Genomic DNA, 6,046 nt, shown 5'->3' with positions numbered 1-6,046 from the left:
TTATCCTTTGGGGCAATGTGATATCTAGGCTGAGCTGATTAGTCATCCAGAACAATTAAAATATTGCTTTATAATATTTAAGTAACTTAACCTTTGCAAATGACTGTAATATCTGGGAAAGGCATTGCTTGCTAGGGGAAGAAAAAAGTAGATACGCAAAATGATCTCATTCCTCTGAAGTTTTCAGCACCTAAATACATACACTGGGAGAGATTGTGATCAAACAAACTTCAACTAGGATTTGACAAAGAGCTTGTTTATACCTCTAAGGCAAAACAGCAGACACTAACTTAATATGTCTTTATCCACTTCCAGTGCATGGCATAAGCCTCAGTTTCAGAAAATATTCTGTTCCATTAAGTTCCTTTAGAATATCTGAGCTCTTATGACGTCTTGATAATGGACTATTTCTTTGTATCAGACCAAGTATCAGGGATTAAATTCCTGGTGTTTTGCATCCAAATGAGATTTCTACTGGAACAGAAATATTTGCATTTAGAAATCGATTGTGTGAAACAATGTGCTACATTTTTAATTATCCTTTGCTGATTAGACTTTCCGGGATAAAAGTTCCAGTGTGAATATTTTGTATAGAATCTCTCATTTCTTTAAACTATAATCCATCATTCTGTGATTACTATTAATCTAGTCAGATCATTTGCTTGCTCTGCTTATTTTTAACAGATCCTATTTAGTCAGGGAGGAACTGGGAAGCAGAGAATACAAAAGAAAATCCATGGCTTAATCTTTCAGAAAAAGTTTCTTCACATTTTGAAATCTATCCAGCACATGTCAGATAAGTCAATAAGACACATATCATGGAAAGAGTACAAAAACACCACTCATTTATCAAACAAAGAAATACGGACTATTTTCCTCTTCTCTAGTTAGTTCAAACTTCAGGGATTTTCGTGGCCTCTAATGCCCTCTAATGGACAAATCTGTTGGAGCAACGTCCTCTTGGAGGCGGTGCAAAAGAAACAAGCCGAGTATCTCAATGGAGAAGGAGCTGTAGCACTGCCAGTGAGGCTGCACAGCTTTCATTGGGAGCCTGCCAGCTCTTAGATGAAAACCCATGTTTAAGGCGTTTGTAGCTTAGAAATATTAAGTCACCTCTTACCAAAAACTTGGCAGATCCTTTCCTTCCTCCCTTCCTTCCTCATTTACTTAAGTTTGTTTGTTTAGCTTCACTTAAGAACAGTAGGAAAATATTTTTGACGCTGATCCCAGATTTGGCACATTTCCTCCAGAATGATACCCCATCCATCAGGAATTGAAACCAAACATGTGCCTACAGAGGAATGCCTCCGTAACTGGTGGTAGGTTTCTGGATCAAAGCTGATAAATAGAAATTAAAAAGTATCACTTAGCATATTTGAGCCACTGCTGGAGTGTTTGACAAATGCCGGTGAAAATGAGAAAGTGGGGTGGGAGGAATGAAGAGAAGGAATCGAAGTATGAAACAGAGACTTCAGTAAGTAGTAAGAAAAAAGATAGGTTAATAAATAAATAATTGGAGTTGAAAATACCAAGTAGAGAAAAGCAAAAGATAAAGATGTGGGAGGGGAAAAATCCATATTCTCTGGCAAGAAGCCAAGAGAAGTGTCACCTCCAAGAGGTGACATTATTCAGGCATAATAAAAAAGAGGCCCAGATCTCCTGAGTAAATTGTAGGTGATATCTAGAAACTACCTAAATCTTAAAGGGTAAAACACATAGGAAAGAAAGGAAATGCTTAAGGGCTTCTAGCTTTAAAGGGAATTTTATTGGAAGTTGTGTTGTTAAATGATGCCATCTAACAACATAGGATCAACACCTTTACTCTGGAGTAAAGGACAAAGCGAGTGAGTTGAGAATTAGTGTGGATTTTACTACAGATCTGGCCAGGTCATTTTCTCTGTGTGCCTCGACTTTCTCATCTGGTTCCCCATCCTCTTACTCGGGCAAAAAGCAGAAGTGCCAGAATACCTCCAAGGAATTGATTCAAGTGGCACTTTTTGGCTTGACATCGGTGTCTGGAAATTTGATGAGAGGGATTGTTTCCACATAGATAAATTTCCAACTTGCACTTCTAGTGGCTTGGCTCTTCAGGTTTTAGTAGGTCTAAACCTATGCTGAGAGGGAATAGAGGACATAGCAGGGACTTTCCTCTTACGTGTGACTCCTACCACTAGTGCCACTTTTGACACCCACAAGGGGAAATTTTTAGTGAGGAAAAACCATTGGCATTCACACTAAAGCCTGACAAGACTTTGTGGATGTCTTAGGCTGTAATTTCTTATTTTAGTTTACATATAAGCTTAAGGAAGTGCATTAAGAAGCTCTTGCTAAAATGTCTTCAAAAAATCCACCAAAATAACCAAGAAGCATGAGATTGTCAAGAGCTGCTAAAGAAATGGTACCACAACTCAGAAGTCATCTGGAGCTAGGGAACTTGGAATGATTTATCTTCAAATAATATCTAACTAGCAGTTATAAACTGTCACGTGTCTGCATGTTGAAGGACAAAATCATGTGGCTTTTCATGTATCCAACAGACAGGGTCTAGCACAAAAATAAGTACTAGAGATACTGTGTTTTTTTCTAGGATAGCAGATCACTTCTAGGATAGTGGGTCTCAGGGCACTTTGTGTTGAACCTAGGAAGAAGAGGAAAAAATTAAAAGGAAGCTGAGAGCATTGGGAAAGAACGATCTTGACCAAATACTGGCTGGAATTTTCTGAAGAGTTTGGGGGAAAACACTATGAGAATTGCCAACATTGCCGTTCAACCTCTGAAGTTTCCCCTCATCTAAAATCTGGGAATATTACAGCAAGTTATGTTTGCTTTTAGGGAACAGATTTGCTTTGGGAAAAACACTATGAGAAACAGGAAGAAGCACTGTTTGTTTTGCTTAGTAAATTTTGAAGGGAAGAAATAGCCTGTCTTTTTCTCCCTAAGCCAAGAGTTCCCAAGATGCTTCTCTCTCAGCTAATCTTATCATCCCTGATTTCTTGCTGGCTTTTGGAGACATGTTTTTTATAAGCATATCAGTAAGCTGAAGCCCTTTCCGGCCCCCTACATGAATTATTATTGTTTAGATTTTGGCAGAATGTGGAGATCCCTATGAAGATTGTGGTTGTATTGCCTTAAGTGGATATTATTCCTGCCTGATTGCTATGGGATATTTAGAAGTCAAATATATAAACAGTTGAAAAAGGAGATTTGACAAAGTCATGGAGGAAGGGCCCAGCAGGAGTGGTTTGGCCTCCAGCAATCCCAGAACCGCTGTCTGCTGGGAATTTGAAAGGTATGTCAGCGGAGGGAGTGCTCTGCCTGCACTGCTGTGCTGTATAGGCACTGTCTGTAGGCATAGCAATAGGCTTGCCGGGAAAAATGGGTAACTGTCCTGAGGCATGCCCTCTTATCTACCATCAGCAAAATAAGCCAACTTAGTTCAAGCCAGTGAGGAAGGTGAGGATGAGATAAAGCTGGTTGACTTTGCCTGCACGTGGAAGAGGGAGGGTTCATGCAGTCCCTCCCAGTAGCAGGGGCTGGTCAAGGACAAGAAGCGATCCCATCTCCAGCCAAGGCAGCGCTGGCAGAGCACCTGCGTCTGTGGCCTGAGTTAGGCCTCACTCCATACAGTCTTAGACTGGTTTTAGAGCTGACGTTTCAAACGGTGAGACCCCTTCCAGACAGAGCTGAGCTGGCCGCAGGTGTTATAATTTCCAGCTGTTTGTCACTGCCCCTCTGCCAAACGCTACTGCTCCTACTTCTCTGCCAGCCCCAGGGACCATCGGAGGAGTTACTGAATGTGAGAAGGGATGAGACCTAGCCCGCAGGGTGTTTTTTAATCATAAGTTAATAAATAATTCTAGGTAAGATCTTTGCTCCACTGAATCCATTGGGTGTTTTGTGTTTGTTTCTGCTTTTATACTTTTCGTGACAAAGCCTTTTCTGTCAGTCCAAACAGTTTCTGGGTGCGTAGTGGAGTGAACTAGACTCTGTAATCTTGGGGAACTCGGTGTTGGCCCTGCTCCCGGATACCCTGCGCACCTGTACGGGGAAGAAAGCCCATAGGAGCTGGAAGTCTTGGAGAACAGACCCCTAGCTCATCCTATTTTCCAGAGTTCGAAGTAACCGTCTGCCTATTCAAGGGAAATGTTGGGGAGAATAACAAAAGCTTATAAAATGATGCAGTGATACAAACTGCTCTTTTGCTGATGTGGTTATTGGCTGAGCCTTTCTTTGTGCTCAGACATACAAATACGATTGGAAAAGGATCCAGGGACCAGCTTCATTCGCCATCCAACTCAGTTAAGATTTTGATAATTAAGCAAATATATACACATACCATAAAGGTTTGATTTGGGTATGAGTATATATAACCAATACATCAGAAGTCTTTTCTACAACATAAGACAACATTTAGTTTTAAAAATCTTTTTGAAACACATTAATGCTGACCATTATAATGCACTCTAATGCAAAGGAATCAATAGCCTTTACACCACAGCTAGTTTATTGTACGCAGCAAATGAATAATACAAAATTCAGTGCACTTAACAGCCCAATATTAGACTTCGTAATTTGTATAAATCAGAATGCTTTTTGCATTTCCTGTAAGATAGTACCACAAGTTGTACAGACAGAAAACTACTATTTATTCTTCAACCAATTAATTGGGTTTTTTTCTTAAATAAAATACTTGCAATCGATTTTCATGTTTTTATAAAACGTCTGCCTCTTCAAATATTTGCTATGAACCAAGTTCCTGAATTTGTTGCTAGAATGCAATGGCATTGTTCATACTGTAAATCTGAATTACAGGAATTTCATTGTTCGTTACTTACAGGGAAAGTTACCTCAGAATATCTTTCATATTGCTATTGCTGGTAATAATTAATATGTGTTACGATAATAACAAGAGTCTCCAAGTCAAATCAAGGCCCCTGCTGGGTGGAGTAGCAGAAAGAAAGTCCATTTTATTCTCCAGTTCTTCACTATGTGTTTGACAATTTTAAATCCTGTGTTCAAGAGGTCTTACCTCAAGTTGCATCTTTATTTATATTGTCAGAATTTTAACTTGACTCTGGCACGAAAGGACATTATTTTGTGCTTCTGTCTACCCAGAAAGAAAACAAATTAATATTCCCAAGAAGGAAACTGGAAGTGGATGTTTATTTGTCCTGTTTTCCACGTATCCTACTTTTCTCAGTCACGAAGAGTAAACGATTGGCTGGGTACTGCATAACTAGGCTGGGGAAGAATTTTTGTGTGCTACATTACGTATTTTTAGTTACTGCTAGAGTTCTGCAGTGAAGCCTTGAGATGTAACAGAAGCCGTTAAACTGAAATAAACTAATTTATAAAAGGAATAACCTTTTTTTATTTAAAAGGTAAAATACAGCCATACATCCCGGTCTGTGTATAATATCAAAATTGTAGATAATCTGTCAAGCACAGTGGCTTTGAAATGGCCACTGCAATCTGAGTAAGGTGAGCATCTGCCAACTGTCTTGTCTTTCTGCCAAGAGAAGGTGTCAATCATCATGTAAAATCCTACTGAAACTTTAGACCAACGCACGCCTCAAGCTTGGAGAGGCGAAACATTCCCTTATGATCTGTGGTCAAGGGATAGAAATTTGGTTTACAGTAATTTATTGAATAAATAATTTCAAGGGAGACTTTAAAAACCACCTTCTATTTTGGAGAGTAGTTCACACTGTTTCAGTACTTTTTGTGAGGGTTTTTTGCCTTCCTGCCTCTTTCCCTGGCTCTGCGGGGTAAGCAACGGTATCTACGCAGGGTAGGGCCAGAGGGAAACCGCCCCTCGCCAGCTTTCCCACCTGCAAACGCCTTTCTTTTCTTGGTGAGGGGAGAGAACCCCTAGTCAGGCCCTTTCTTGCGTTACCCACGGGACAGCCGGCAGGTCAGGCAGCCCCTTCTGAAAGCCACCCGACCCCGCCCCCGCACCCATTTGGGAACCGGAGGATCAGCCGTAGGGTACAGCCTCCAGCCAGTTCTTCGCACCGGCTGGGGGGGCGGGGCCCCCCCCGTCCCG

The sequence above is a fragment of the Aptenodytes forsteri genome, unplaced genomic scaffold (genome assembly GCF_000699145.1).
Source record: "Aptenodytes forsteri isolate BGI_AS27 unplaced genomic scaffold, ASM69914v1 Scaffold66, whole genome shotgun sequence".
Classification (NCBI taxonomy): Eukaryota; Metazoa; Chordata; class Aves; order Sphenisciformes; family Spheniscidae; genus Aptenodytes; species Aptenodytes forsteri.
This window is presented reverse-complemented; position numbering follows the sequence as displayed.